Source organism: Mauremys reevesii, linkage group 21, assembly GCF_016161935.1.
Source record: "Mauremys reevesii isolate NIE-2019 linkage group 21, ASM1616193v1, whole genome shotgun sequence".
NCBI classification, from domain to species: domain Eukaryota; kingdom Metazoa; phylum Chordata; order Testudines; family Geoemydidae; genus Mauremys; species Mauremys reevesii.
The window spans coordinates 22181313-22196823 of NC_052643.1; the positions used below are offsets into that span (position 1 = coordinate 22181313).

General features: G+C 48.9%; 1 protein-coding gene across 13 annotated transcripts in view; it reads right to left on the reverse strand.

The window, feature by feature from the left end:
- Positions 1 to 15511, reverse strand: part of EIF4G3 (eukaryotic translation initiation factor 4 gamma 3) — a 466091-nt gene that overhangs the window by 310705 nt on the left and 139875 nt on the right. The gene's annotated exons all lie outside the window — the stretch shown is intronic.

The following is a 15511-nucleotide window of genomic DNA, read 5'->3' on the forward strand; positions in this document are numbered from 1 at the left end:
AAATTATACCAAACAATGTTGTGATTTTTGATGGAAAAAACTGCTCACTGTGATTTGCAAAGTGGTGCAACAGGTGCTTGCTACCAGTCAGAATAAGTGACACACAATGGCAACAAGATAGGAAATTACCCATTTATTTCTCACTTTTGCACAGAAAATCTGACATTGCTGACTGATGGACTTGCCATCAATAAAGAAGAATAAAAATTCAAAGTAGTTCTTTTGGAAAATTAGCTCCTTCTTCGGTCTCTCAAAAAAGCCAAACATACTATGCAGATCTAAATAAAATACTTTCCATGGCTCAAATACTTGTTTCTATTCTACCATATCTATGATTTAATCTAAGGTGCTTAAAATGCAGTTTCCAGGTCAGTAAAACAAGAGATGGAAAATCAATGAGGAATCACAACTGCAAGAGATATCCCCCCAGCAATTCAGTGCAATGAAATCTTTGTTAATTTGTTTTATACTCACATTGCAACAATCTAGCACTCTTTTCTCAATGAACAGTATTCACAAAAACACCTCTCTTTGTTTAAAAACAGCCGTTTAAATCTCAGGAATTTCAAAACACTACAAAAATTAATAGAAGGGGATATTGCCAATGTACCCCACAGAAAAATCAGCCTGCATTAAAGGATATTAGAAAGAAAGCAGAAGGAAATTCCAGGCTCCTAATCTACAAACGAAGAATATTTTCAGGCTATTTGAAAACCAAGAGAGCTAGGTAAGGGCACATGAGACACATGGTTTAAATCTAAGGGCTTGTCCAAACCCCTTTATTACATTCTAAGTAGTGATGCATTCAGTTACATCACCTGAGAGACATTCAAACAGCTGCAACATACAAATGAAAATTACAATGGGCAATATATGAAAGTTTGGACACAGTCCAAAATCGTGCAGTGCCGGAAGACTGAAAGAACCTTTGTGCTGATCAGAGAAAAGGGTGGGTAAAAATAGTCCGCTATACCTTCCTCCAACTGGTTTTGTCCCTTCCCCAGAAAGGAATCTTATTCCTGGCTGATACAGACTGGCAGGGATGCACACATACAGATCCAGTCAACTTAACTGAAACCAGTTAGTAAAGGATATTGTGAAACTTTTGCAATCTGCCAGTAGGAAAACTAAAATCCTTTACAGTCCTCCTAGTTATCGTGGAGGGCTTGTCAAGTCAAAAGCAGATTTTTTATTCTATGATTAAAGAGCAGCTACAAAGGACATCAGAATACACAGTTAGGAAGAAAAAACAGAATGATACACAAAGTGCAAGGAAATTATTCACTGATAACCAGACCATTCAGAAGAATCTGTGCATGCTAGTCATCACCCTCTAGAAAAAGTGGTTGACTTTCTGTTGGGGGAAAAAAAAAAAAAGAGGTTACTAAACAATAACTGCAAAAAGAACAAGGAGTACTTGTGGCACCTTAGAGACTAAAATTTATTTGGGCATAAGCTTAAGGTGCCACAAGTACTCCTTGTTCTTTTGGCTGATACAGACTAACACGGCTACCACACTGAAACCTAAACAATAACTGGTTCTTCAGAATTGTCAGCATAGATCAACACTCAAATGTGCATACACTTTCAGCACCAAAAGTAGAACCCTCTACAATGCTCAGACCATTGAGGCAGCATGATCCCTCACAACACCAAATGTTCAGATCCATTTAAACAGAATCCATGTCGAAGATGCTGAAGAAGAGAGGATGGAGAATGAAAATGTGCATCTATACTGACATTCTTCACAAGAAACCACAGATATTGGCAAATTACATCTTTTGCGTATTGTCAGTACTGAAGCCATTCTGAGATTAAACAGCAGTAACAATGTGCAAAGAATGCAGATCTGAGGTCAACTAATTAAAGACTGCAGGATCATTCACCTAAACTGAGCATTAAATCTGGAAGCCAAGTCAAGAGACTATGCTGTGTAGATACAAGAATTGTGTGCCAGGCAGCAGCTTTATATAATTCAATTATGTAGTTCTGAGACATGTTGTAGAAACAGCTATAGACTTGTTGGAATGTGGTTTGAGACCCTCAGGCAGGGGCGGCTCTAGCCATTTCGCCGCCCCAAGCACGGTGGCACGCCGCGGGGGGGCGCTCTGCCGGTCGCCAGTCCCGCAGCTCCGGTGGACCTCCCGCAGACATGCCTGCGGAGGGTCCGTTGGTCCCGCGGCTCCGGTGGACCTCCCGCAGGTGTGCCTGCAGATGCTCCACCGAAGCCGTGGGACCAGCGGACCCTCCGCAGGCATGTCTGCGGGAGGTCCACGGGAGCCGCCTGACGCCCTCCTGGCGACCGGCAGAGTGCCCCCCGCAGCTTGCCGTCCCAAGCACACGCTTGGCGTGCTGGGGCCTGGAGCCGCCCCTGCCCTCAGGTACTGAAATAAATGTAAAGTCATAGCAGATTATTAAACCTAATCCATTAGGGCAATATCTGGGTAGAGTCAACCAACACCCTTGGACTTCTCACCATAACCCTCACAAAAATCTAGTCTCAAGTGTGACGGAGTAGGGAGTATTAACCTGGTAATGTTGCATGGGAGTTTTACTAGTTTACCATCTGCATTAATACTAGATGGTGGTGGAATATAAGGGTGTAACTTCACTGAGGGATGGTACTTGACCGCCAGCACTAACTTGAGCCCAGGAGAGAATTGGGGCCAGGTGATACCTTCTGTCCGGGAAACTGGACAAAGGCTGGAGGAGGAGCCAGGGTGTGTGGCTGGGTGAGACTGCTGGAGGGAGTTTCAGTTTGGAGCTGGCTGAGGGGTCCTGTTTTCTACAAGCTGTTTTAGACTGTATTCCTGTCATCTAATAAACCTTCTGTTTTACTGGCTGGCTGAGAGTCACGGTGACTCGCAGGAAGTTGGGGGGGCGGGGGAGTGCAGGGCCCTGACTCCCCCACACACTGTAACACCAAGTCATGTTTACATGGTGAATTACTGCACAGCAAGCCTGGCTGTGAATATACCCTGCACCAGCTTGCTGCACAGTAATTCCCCATGCGGACAATGATATAGTGCAGTTAAAGTCTGGGAGTGGGGCTTCACATACTACAAATGACTAAATTGCACTCCAGGACTTTCACTGTGTTATGAAAGCATCCACATGGTGAGTTACTGCGTGACAAGCTGGTGTGTTGTTGATTCACACCCTGGCTAGCTATACAGTAACTCATTGTGTAGACAAGCCCCTAAGGCAGGGGTGGGCAAACTTTTTGGCCTGAGGGCCACATCTGGGTATGGACATTGTATAGCAGGCTCACAAAATTGGGGGTTGGGGTGCGGGAGGGGGTTAGGGCTCCGGCGGGCTCTGTGGGGGTGCCAGAAATTAGTTCAGGGTGTCAGAGGGGGCTCTGGGCTGGGGCAGGGGGGTGGGATGCAGGGGGGTGCGAGCTCCAGCTGGGTGTGCAGGTGCTGGGGTGGGGCTGGGGATTAGGGGTGCAGGAGGATGCTCCAGACTGGGACCGAGGGGTTCTGAGGGTGCTCCAGGCTGGGACCGAGGGATTCAGAGGGTGGACGGGGGATCAGGGCTAGGGCACAGAGTTGGGCCACTGGAGGAAGTCAGGGGTGCAGCCTCTGGGCAGTGCTTACCTCAAGCAGTTCCCAGAAGCAGCAGCGTGTCCCCCCCCCCCCCCAGCTCCTATGCGGAGACGTGGCCAGATGGCTCTGTGCACTGCCCTGTCCATAAGCACCACCCCCGCAGCTTCTGGAAGCAGTGGCATGTCCCCCCTCTGGCTCCGATGAGGGGGTGCGGCACCGACCAGGGGGCTATGTGTGTTGCCCTGTCTACAGGTGCCGCCCTTGCAGCTCCCACTGCCTGCTGTTCCTGGCCAACAGGAGTTGCAGAACTAGCGCTTCGGGTGGGGGCAGTGTGCGGAGCCCCCTGGCTGCCCCTACGCATAGGAGCCAGAGAGGGAACATGCCAGTGCTTCTGGGAGCCATACGGAGCCACGGCACAAGCGGAGCGGGGCAAGCCTCACAACCCACTTCCTGACAGGAGCTCGAGGGCCAGGTTAAAAAGATCTGATGGGCCAGACGTGGCCCGTGGGCCATAGTTTGCTCACCCCTGCCCTAGAGGGCTTGTCCTGTCCAGATAGTAAATATGGACCCTCTTAACATCTAAGACATGCAACCTAACTTTTCCCAGAAAAAAATGTGCTCGGGGGAAGGAGGATGTATTGATTTCAACTCGTTCAAGCAGAATTTAGAAACTATTTTAGGTAAGAATGAGTGTGAACAAAAAATACATTGTCTCCTTATGAAACAATGTATCAGAGGGGTAGCCGAGTTAGTCTGGATCTGTAAAAGCAGCAAAGAATCCTGTGACACCTTATAGACTAACAGACGTTTTGGAGCATGAGCTTTCGTGGGTGAATACCCACTTCACTTGTATCCGACGAAGTGGGTATTCACCCACGAAAGCTCATGCTCCAAAACATCTGTTAGTCTATAAGGTGCCACAGGATTCTTTGCTGCTTTTATGAAACAATGTATAAGAAGGGTCAGACATCAAAGCCTGCAGTTTACTGACTCTTCTTGCTGAGATTACAGTAATTCATAAATTTTGTATTGGTGACACCTTTCAGACAGCAAGCCTTTGAGTGTGATCCCCATTATAAATTAAAAACACTTTTTTTTATATTTAACTCTATTATAAATGGTAAATTTAGAACCCTACTGTTTAAAATGAACTTACCTTTTCTCACCACTTTTAAATTAAGACTAAAACACATTTTCATTTAATTATTATTACAAGGAGAAAAGATATTTTTTTTAAAAAAATATACTGTTTAATAGTGAGGGAAGGGGGTGTGAAGAAACTTTGCCAATATTACTTTTCACAGCAGACTTAGTGGCCCATTGCCACCCTTACTTCTGCGTTGCTACTGGAGTTGGCACTCCCTTCAGAGCTGGATGCAGAAGTAAGGGTGGCAATGTGGCGCTAAGTCTTCTGTGAAAAGGAATGTTTGTATGTTTGTTAATATTACTTTTCACAGCACACTTGATAGCTAACTAGGAAGCTGTGAAAAGTGGTATTTCTATATTTGTTAATATCACTTTTCACAGCCTCCCAGCTCTGAAGGCAGCACATTTAAAATTTAGCATTTTAAACAAGGCCACCCCCGCCTGCGTCTCTGACTGCTAAATTATAAATTATTAGGGCGTTTGCCAAACTCAGTTTAATGCAGCTCTTCAGCTGCTGAAGCCCTCTAATGTTGTCTCAGTCCCACCTTTTTAGTCTCAAGACAACAAACATGTGCACATGTGACGAGAGTGCCAAATCAGGACCTTCAGTGCCAAATCAGGAAACAGGGCAGCTACAGTTTTGGGCACCCCAGGGCAAACTTTTCCACAAAAGAAAAAGGACAAAACCCACCCCCTGAGCCCACAAACCACACACAAGCAATTTAACCACACTCCCACACCCCCAGTATCACCCTCCCAGCCCACTCCTATCACCACCAGTGCACTCGTCCTGGAACACCCCAATAAAAGAAAAGGTTCCCCGATCCCAAAGGTCGAAGTTCCTCGACCCCCCCCAGCCCCATCAATATATACATCAGATCACATCCCACAAATCAATCAGCTCTAATCAATAGAATCTAAAATAATCTAAAATATTTTAAAAGGGAAAAAAAAAGAAAAGAGAGGTAGAAATGGTTAAAATTACATATCAATTACATAGTGCAATAGTTAAAGTTCAGTGCTTTGTTGCAGCAGTGCTGGAGTTAGATTGTTTCTTTTAAGTACAGTCCCACATCCCCATCCCCAGGGATTCAGTCGGTCAAAAGCTTCAGTTTGAGCAAAAGTCCTCCAGAAAGTCAAAGCCAGAGATTGAAGAGAAAGAAGATGAAGCATCAGGCTTATATACACTTTTTCCATATAGACTTTGTCTTGTCTTTCACTGTGAAATTTCAAAAAAAAATTTGGAGTCAAAATATGGAGTCCCAGTCCACATACAGGTCCTGGTCACACAAGGCTGTCTCTGCCTTCGTCCCTGCCTCATCTCATAATGTCATAATGGGGTCCTTAATAGGCTAGGCAGACAGAGCAACACCAGCTTGTCTGGGCTTGCTTCCAGAGCAACAGCAGCACAGCACATACTTGCAATACATAGCCACTAACATTCATATAAACTCATAAAAAAAATACAGACAGCATACAGACAGCATAATTAATAACAGCAACCCATAACCTGGTCTTAGACACCTTATATGACCCCCTTTACTTAGGATTTGGTGCCACTACAGGACCTTGGTTGCAACCCATGTTCTATATGGTCCCCATTTATATCAATAACGTCACAACATGATACTACAATCCCCAGAACCCAATTTCATTAAAGTGATGATAATATATATATATTTTGTTTAGGAACAAAGATCTCTGCATTATATGTTTACAATATTTTTTGAAGTAAATACACTACATTTTGCAACGGAAAGGTGTAATTTTCTAAAACACTAGTTTTAAATTATATAAGTTATAGCAGTTGCTCTCTGCATGTACTCATGACCCCCCACATAATAACCTTGCACCCCCTGAGCAGTCACAACCCCCAGTTTGAGAACACCTGTGTTAGGAGTAATGCAGTCTTTAAAAGTCTTTTGAATGTTTGGTGACTATAAAGGACTAAATTAAAATCCCATTGATTCATGCAATGGTGAAAACCTGTCAATCAGTCCTTTCAGAAATCCTTCCCTCCTCCCTTTAAGCTTTTAAACCTCAAATATCATCTCTGAAAGCTTTATGGTTCAGAAACAAACAGCATTATGTACAATCAGAGAGTTCTTTCAGAGTACCATTGCTTGTCATTTACCCAGAACAAGCTCAGGAGATGCTTATAAAGAACTATGCTGTCTTCTAATTGAGCAACAGGAAGGGAGCTACTTACAGTGAGGGTAGAAAAAGGGAGGAAGTGGCAGAGGGTCTATTCCATAATTTAGCCTTGGACATACTGTAAACCAGGGGTCGGCAACCTTTCAGAAGTGGTGTGCCGAGACTTCATTTATTCACTCTAATTTAAGGTTTCGCATGCCAGTGATACATTTTAACATTTTTAGAAGGCCTCTTTCTATAAGTCTATAATGTATAACTAAACTATTGTTGTATATAAAGTAAATAAGGTTCTTAAAATGTTTAAGAAGCTTCATTTAAAATGAAATAAAATGCAGAGCCCCCCAGACCAGTGGCCAGGACCCGGGCAGTGTGAGTGCCACTGAAAATCCGCTCGCGTGCCGCCTTCGGCACGCGTGCCATAGGTTGCCTACCCCTGCTGTAGACAATAACATTAACACAACGTAGAGGAATGACAGCATTGCTACAGGTTGTCTGCAACCTTCCCATGAGAGTCACATTAATAATACTAATCCTAAGCCCTTCTGTAGCAAAAGCCTGAAAAGCATTTATAATTATAAAAGAAACCTCTCATCTCCCCTAGGAGGTAAGTCAGTATTATATTATTAGACACATTTTACAGAAGGAGAAACTATGGCATAGAGGTGAAGTGTGAGCCCTACGGTCACATGGTGAGTCCATGGCAAAGATGAGACTGAAGAACAAGTCCTAACTTGTGTTCCCTCTAAACCAGGTGGCCGCTCAAGAATCAATCAAGTGCCGCGTACTTGATTAGCAAAGATGTGCACATCCGGTGACATGTGCAGGTGCCCCTCCTCCTGCTGTTCTGGAGCCAAGTTGCTCCTGCCCTCTGCCTTGGAGGCTCCTGGCCAGCTGTTCCCAGGAACCTCCTGCTTGCTGTGCAAAATCGGGGGGGGGGGGGGGTTCCCCTCTCCCCACCTCCACCCTCTCCATGTACCCCATCTCCACAGAGCAGGGAAGGGGGGACAAGGCTCAGGAGCAGGACGGAGCTGCTGGCAGCTGCTGCAGATTGAACAACGAACCTTCTGGTGAGTGCCACTGTGCTTAAAGAGACAGCACATGGTCTCTCATAGACTTCCCCAGCAGCCAACACACACACAACTCTGTCTCTCACACATATACACATTTGTCTCTGACTCTCTCTCTCTCATATACACACACATACACACACAGAGTCTCTTTCACACACACCTCCCAAAACCTACTTGTATTATTGTTGCTGTTGTTACTTCTTGGTACTTTCTGCAATGCACATATATTCTGTGTAATTTTATTCTTTCAATATGCTGTTATTTTAATTTCTTGCCTGATCTATGCATTTCATAATTTTATTTCTCTCTTATGCTTAAATTTAATTCTTTGAATAATGAGTTCTAAAATGCCTAACCTGTCCTGGCTGGAATAATTACCCCATGTAAGTTTTTAAAAATATATATCTAGTTTTTTTGGTTTCTACTGGTGGCACGCATCCGTACATTACCTCAATATTGGTAAATGAAACAAAATTCATTCCTCAGATGAATGGAAAAAATTAGAAGGAACATTGGCCTTAACGTCCACTCTTCTGCTCTAACTCACTTGACAATACTCCTTCCAGAGTGAAGGAGAGAACCCAAGATTCCAGACACCCAGTCCCCTGTCCTAATTGCCAAACACTTCTTCCATACCACAGTACAGAATGGCCAACAGCAAAGTTGCATTACACAGAGACATGGTATACTGATGTGGCTGCTACATAAACTTCAATTGTTCAGTAGCAGTCCACACTTTTCTTACCAAAAAGACCACTATGGAAGTAAATTCTGGGATGATCAGTCCAGATTTAGAAGTGGAGGTAACTTACCTGTAACTGGAGGTTCTTCGAGATATGTGGTCCCTATCTGTATTCTACTGAGGGTTATATGCATGAGCCATACATCCAGAGCTGGACCTTTTGAAAACAGTACTGTTCTTTGGTGCACGCATGTGCTGTTGCTGCACCTCATGGTTTAGAACGAAGTAATAACATGATGAGGAAAGGGAGTCGAGGAAAGCTGGCTGTATTTTAAAGAATCCTTACTGAGGTTGCAGGAACAAACCATCCCAATGTGTAGGAAGAAAAGTAAATATGGCAGGCGACCAGCTTGGCTTAACAGTGAAATCCTTGCTCGTCTTAAACACAAAAAAACAGCTTACAAGAAGTGGAAGATTGGACAAATAACCAGGGAGGAGTATAAAAGTATTGCTCAGGCATGCAGGAGTGAAATTAGGAAGGCCAAATCACGCTTGGAGTTGCAGCTAGCCGGAGATGTTAGGAGTAACAAGAAGGGTTTCTTCAGGTACGTTAGCAACAAGAAGAAAGTCAAGGAAAGTGTGGGCCCCTTGCTGAATGAGGGAGGGAACCTAGTGACAGAGGATGTGGAGAAAGCTAGTGTACTTAATGCTTTTTTTGCCTCTGTCTTCACAGACAAGGTCAGCTCCAGACAGCTGCACTCTGCAGCACGGTATGGGGAGGAGGTGACCAGCTCTCTGTGGAGAAAGAAGTAGTTCGGGACTATTTAGAAAAGCTGGACGAGCACAAGTCCATGGGGCCGGATGCGCTGCATCCGAGGGTGCTAAAGGAGTTGGCCGATGAGATTGCAGAGCCATTGGCCATTATCTTTGAAAAATCATGGCGATTGGGGGAGGTCCCGGAAGACTGGAAAAAAGCTAATGTAGTGCCCATCTTTAAAAAAGGGAAGAAGGAAGATCCAGGGAACTACAGGCCAGTCAGTCTCACCTCAGTCCCTGGAAAAATCATGGAACAGGTCCTCAAGGAATCAGTTCTGAACCACTTAAAGGAGGGGAAAGTGATCAGGAACAGTCAGCATGGATTCACCAAGGGCAAGTCATGCCTGACTAATCTAATTGCCTTCTATGATGAGATAACCGGTTCTGTGGATGAGGGGAAAGCAGTGGATGTGCTATTTCTGGACTTTAGCAAAGCTTTTGATACAGTCTCTCACAGTACTCTTGCCAGCAAGTTAAAGAAGTCTGGGCTGGATGAATGGACGGTAAGGTGCATAGAAAACTGGCTAGATGGTCGGGCTCAACGGGTAGTGATCAATGGTTCCATGTCTAGTTGGCAGCCGGTATCAAGTGGAGTGCCCCACGGGTCGGTGCTGGTGCCGGTTTTGTTCAATATCTTCATTAACGATCTGGAGGATGCTGTGGACTGCACCCTTAGCAAGTTTGCAGATGACACTAAACTGGGAGGAGTGGTTGATACGCTGGAGGGTAGGGATGGGATACAGAGGGACCTAGACAAATTAGAGGATTGGGCCAAAAGAAATATGATGAGGAAGTGACAGAGGACAAGGACAAGTGCAGAGTCCTGCACTTAGGACGGAAGAATCCCATGCACTGTTACAGACTAGGGACCGAATGGCTGGGCAGCAGTTCTGCAGAAAAGGACCTAGGGGTTATGGTGGACGAAAAGCTGAATATGAGTCAACAGTGTGCCCTTGTTGCCAAGAAGGCTAATGGCATTTTGGGTTGTATAAGATGGGGCATTTCCAGCAGATCGAGGGATGTGATCATTCCCCTCTATTCAGCACTGGTGGGGCCTCATTTGGAGTCCTGTGTCCAGTTTTGGGCCCCACACTACAAGAAGGATGTGGATAAATTGGAGAGAGTCCAGCGGAGGGCAACAAAAATAATTAGGGGGCTGGAGCACATGACTTATGAGGAGAGGCTGAGGGAACTGGGATTGTTTAGCCTGCAGAAGAGAAGAATGAGGGGGGATTTGATAGCTGCTTTCAGCTACCTGAAAGGGGGTTCCAAAGAGGATGGATCTAGACTGTTCTCAGTCGTAGAAGATGACAGAACAAGGAGTAATGGTCTCAAGTTGCAGAGGGGGAGGTTTAGGTTGGACATTAGGAAAAACTTTTTCACTAGTAGGGTGGTGAAGAACTGGAATGGGTTCCCTAGGGAGGTGGTGGAATCTCCTTCCTTAGAGGTTTTTAAGGTCAGGCTTGACAAAGCCCTGTCTGGGATGATTTAGTTGGGTTTGGTCCTGCTTTGAGCAGGGGGTTGGACTAGATGACCTCCTGAGGTCCCTTCCAACCCTGAGATTCTATGATTCTGTGATACACGATGGGGTATCTCTCCCCCTTTTCATCATCCTGCATTAGCACTGCCCCCAGTCCCATGTCTGAGGCATCGATGAACACCATAAAGGGCTTGTCAACGTCTGAGTTTGCCAGAACCAGGCCACTGACTAGAGCCTCCTTCAGAGCACAGAGAGCCCTCTGGCACGCCTCAGTCCAGACCATCTTGTCTAGCTTCCACACAGAACTGGATCGACCCGTCCTTTTTGGAGACCAGCACCACTGGTGAGGCCCAAGGGCTGGAAGACGGCTGAATCACCCCCAAAGACAGCATGTCACTGACCTCTCTTTCCAGGTCCTGTGCAGTTTTCCCTGGGACGCGGAAGGGGGAGCATCTTATTGGAGGATGCGATCCGGTGTCCACCTGGTGGACAGTCAAATTAGTGCGTCCAGGCTGGTTGGAAAACAGCAGTCGGTACAGATGCAGCACCCCTCTGATCTCAGCTTGCTGGGCAGGGGTTAGCCAATCAGATAGGGGAATTGTTTCCAAGGGAGAATCAGCTCTTGTCCCAGGGAATAGATCTACTAAAGGGTCATCTCCCTGCTCCTCTTAATGTCTACACACGGCCAACAGCACATTCCCCCTCTCATAATATGGCGGTGATGCGCCCGGTTCGACAGCTCCACCACATAGTTTACCTCTTTTAGCTGCTTGACAACCTTGAAGGGAACCTTCCCAGGCAGCCTGTAGTTTGTTTTTCCTCATGGGGATGAGAACCATCACCTGATCCCCAGTGGCATAGGCACAGGCCCATACCATGCGGTCATACCAGACTTTCAGTTTCCTCTGGGCTCTGGCCAGATTCTCCCTGGCCTGGCCCATGAGCTCAGCAAGTCTTTCTCGGAAGGTCAGGACATACTCCCCCACTGACTCTCCATACTCCCCCACTGCCTTCCCCTCTCATTCATCTCTCATCAGGTCTAGGGACCCCCTTACCATCCTACGATATAACAGTTGGAAAGGAGAAAACGCGGTAGACTCCTGGGGCACTTCCCTGTAGACTAACAGCAACTGAGGTAAGTACTTGTTCCAATCCCGCGGGTGCTGGTTCATAAAGATTTTCAGCATCACTTTTACCGTTCCGTTGAACCTTTCCACCAGCCCATTGGATTGGGGGTGGTTTTCTGAGGCCCAGGTGTGCCGGACCTTTGGTCTGTCAAGACTTCCTTGGGGAACCCCATTTGGCTGAAAATGGTCAGCAGCACATTTGCCACAGTGTCTGCTTCAATGGAGGCTAAGGGCACTGCCTCGGAGTAGTGGGTGGCGAAATCTACCACCACCGGAATGTATTTCTTCTCCGCCTGGGTCATCTTAATTGACAGGTCCCACTATGTCCATGGCCACCTTCTGGAAAGGCTCCTCTATGATGAGCAAGGGTCTCAAAGCCGCTTTCCTCTTGTCCCGGACCTTCCCCGCGCTCTGACAGGGGTCACAGGATCAGCAATACCATTGGACCATAGTAAAGATTCCAGGCCAGTAAAAGTTCTGTAGCAGCCTTTGCGTGGTGCACCAGATTCCCTGGTGCCCTGCGAGAGGGATGTCATGTGCCAGGTACAGTAGCTTTCAGCGATACTCCTGGGGGACCACCTGATATCCCAGGACTCCATTTCCCCTGGGGAAGCCCAGTCTCAGTACAGGAACCCCTTCTCCCACAGGAACCTCTCCTTGCAACCTCTCCCCATGGTCTGTACTGCACTGAGGTTGGCCAGGTCCCTTAGCTTCCACAAGGAGGGATCTTTCTGAAACTCGGCCTGAAACTCAGCAGCTAGGGAAGGCATGGGGACCGGCTCCCTCTCACTGGCTGGGTCTGAGGCTGCAGCCTCTCTGAGCTGTGTCCCTCGGCGCCCCCTCCCCTCCAGGGTAGGGTCCTGTGCCTCGGGCAAGGTACCCTCCCCAAGGTCAGGGCACAGTGCCCCTCACCGGCTCTGGGTCACAAAAGATGGTTACTCACCTGTAGTAACTGTTGTTCTTCGAGATGTGTTGCTCCTATCCATTCCAGTTAGGTGTGCGCGCCGCGCGTGCACGGCATCTCGGAACTTTTTACCCTAGCAACACCGGCGGGCCGGCTGGTGCCCCCTGGAGTGGCGCCGCCATGGTGCGAGTTATATACCCCAGCCGGCCCGTCCGCTCCTCAGTTCCTTCTTGCCGGCTATTCCGACAGTGGGGAAGGAGGGCGGGTCTGGAATGGATAGGAGCAACACATCTCGAAGAACAACAGTTACTACAGGTGAGTAACCGTCTTTTCTTCTTCGAGTGATTGCTCCTATGCATTCCAGTTAGGTGATTCCCAAGCCTTACCTAGGCGGTGGGGTCGGAGTGAGACGTGGCGGAGTATAATACCGCGGAGCCGAAGGCTGCGTCGTCTCGAGACTGCTGCACCAACGCGTAGTGGGAGGCGAAGGTGTGGACCGAAGACCAGGTGGCCGCTCGGCAGATGTCCTGGATCGGAACGTTGGCCAGGAAGGCAACCGATGAGGCGTGCGCCCTCGTCAAGTGTGCAGTGACGCGGCCTGGTGGTACGCGAGCCAGCTCGTAGCAGGTCCGGATACACGCAGTGACCCAGGAGGAAATCCGCTGGGAGGATATCGGCTCTCCTTTCATGCGGTCAGCCACCGCTACGAACAGCTGGGGCGAACGCCGGAAGGGCTTAGTCCGCTCGATGTAGAAAGCGAGCGCTCTGCGGACGTCGAGGGTATGCAGCTGCTGTTCCCGAGGTGAGGCATGCGGCTTCGGGAAGAACACCGGGAGGAAGATCTCCTGGTTGAGATGGAAAGCTGACACCACCTTCGGGAGGAAGGCCGGATGAGGGCGAAGCTGGACCTTGTCCCCATGGAAGACCGTGTATGGCGGATTAACCATTAGAGCGCGAAGCTCAGAAACTCGCCTCGCTGATGTAATGGCAACGAGGAAGGCCATCTTCCACGAGAGGTAGAGCAGGGAGCACGTAGCTAAGGGCTCGAACGGCGGACCCATCAGCTTGGCCAACACGAGGTTCAAATCCCAGGACGGGGCAGGGCGCCGCACCGGCGGGTACAATCGGTCCAGGCCCTTGAGGAAGCGGGAAACCATCTGGTTCGAGAAAATTGACCGACCTTCCACGGAGGGACGGAAGGCGGATACCGCTGCCAGATGAACTCTCAAGGAGGAGACCGCCAGACCTTGCTCCTTAAGGTGCCAGAGGTAGTCCAGGATGGTAGGGACCGGTTCCAGGAATGGATTAAGACCTCGATGATCACACCAGAGTGCAAACTTCTTCCACTTCGCCAGGTACGTGGTGCGAGTGGAAGGCTTCCTGCTCTCGAGCAGGACCTGTTGAACCGCTGCAGAACAGCCCCTCTCCGCGTGAGTCAGCCACTCAGGTACCAAGCTGTAAGATGGAGGGACTGCAGGTTCGGATGGTGGAGTCTGCCAAAATCCTGGGTGATGAGGTACGGCCACAACGGAAGGGGGATGGGTTCCCGAATGGAGAGCTCGAGCAGCAGGGTGAACCAGTGCTGCCTCTGCCAGGCCGGCGCTACTAGAATGACGTGGGCTCTGTCCCTCCGAAGTTTCAGGAGCACTCGGTGCACGAGCGGGAACGGAGGGAAGGCGTAGAGGAGGCGATCCGTTCAGTGATAAAGGAAGGCGTCCGATAGGGAGCCTGGCGAGCGACCCTGGAACGAGCAAAACAGGTGGCACTTCCTGTTCTCTCTGCAGGCGAATAGGTCTACTTGGGGAAACCCCCACCTTCGGAAGATTGTGTGGACGACATCTGGACGGAGGGACCACTCGTGGGAGAGGAACGACCTGCTGAGATGGTCGGCCAGCGCGTTCTGCACTCCTGGAAGAAAGGATGCTTCCAGGTGAATTGAGTGGGTCACGCATAAGTCCCACAGGAGCATCGCTTCCTTGCAGAGGGGGGAGGAGCGGGCTCCGCCCTGCTTGTTCACGTAGAACATCGCGGTGGTGTTGTCCGTGAATACTGTCACACAACGGCCTTGCAGATGGGTGCAGAAGGTGCGACAGGCCAGGCGGATGGCGTGTAGCTCGCGAACATTGATGTGCAGGGTGAGCTCCTGGGCCGACCACAGGCCCTGCGTGTGGAGATCGCCCAGGTGAGCCCCCCACCCGAGTGCTGAGGCATCCGTGGTCAGAGTGACGGACGGGCGAGGAGGGTGAAACGGAACTCCGGCACACACGACCTCCGGGTCGAGCCACCAGTTGAGGGACTCGAGGGTCGTCCTGGTGACCGTGACCACCATGTCGATGGGGTCTCGATGTGGCCGGTACACCGACGCGAGCCACGACTGGAACGGACGAAGGTGGAGCCGCGCGTACGCGGTGACGTACGTGCACGAGGCCATGTGGCCCAGGAGGCGGAGGCAGGAGCGCACTGTCGTGGTAGGGTAGGCGACGAGGTCCCGGATGATGGAGACCATCGTCTGGTGCCGAGCGCGAGGGAGACAGGCCCTGGCCACTGTGGAGTCGAGGACCGCTCCGATGAACTCCACCCGCTG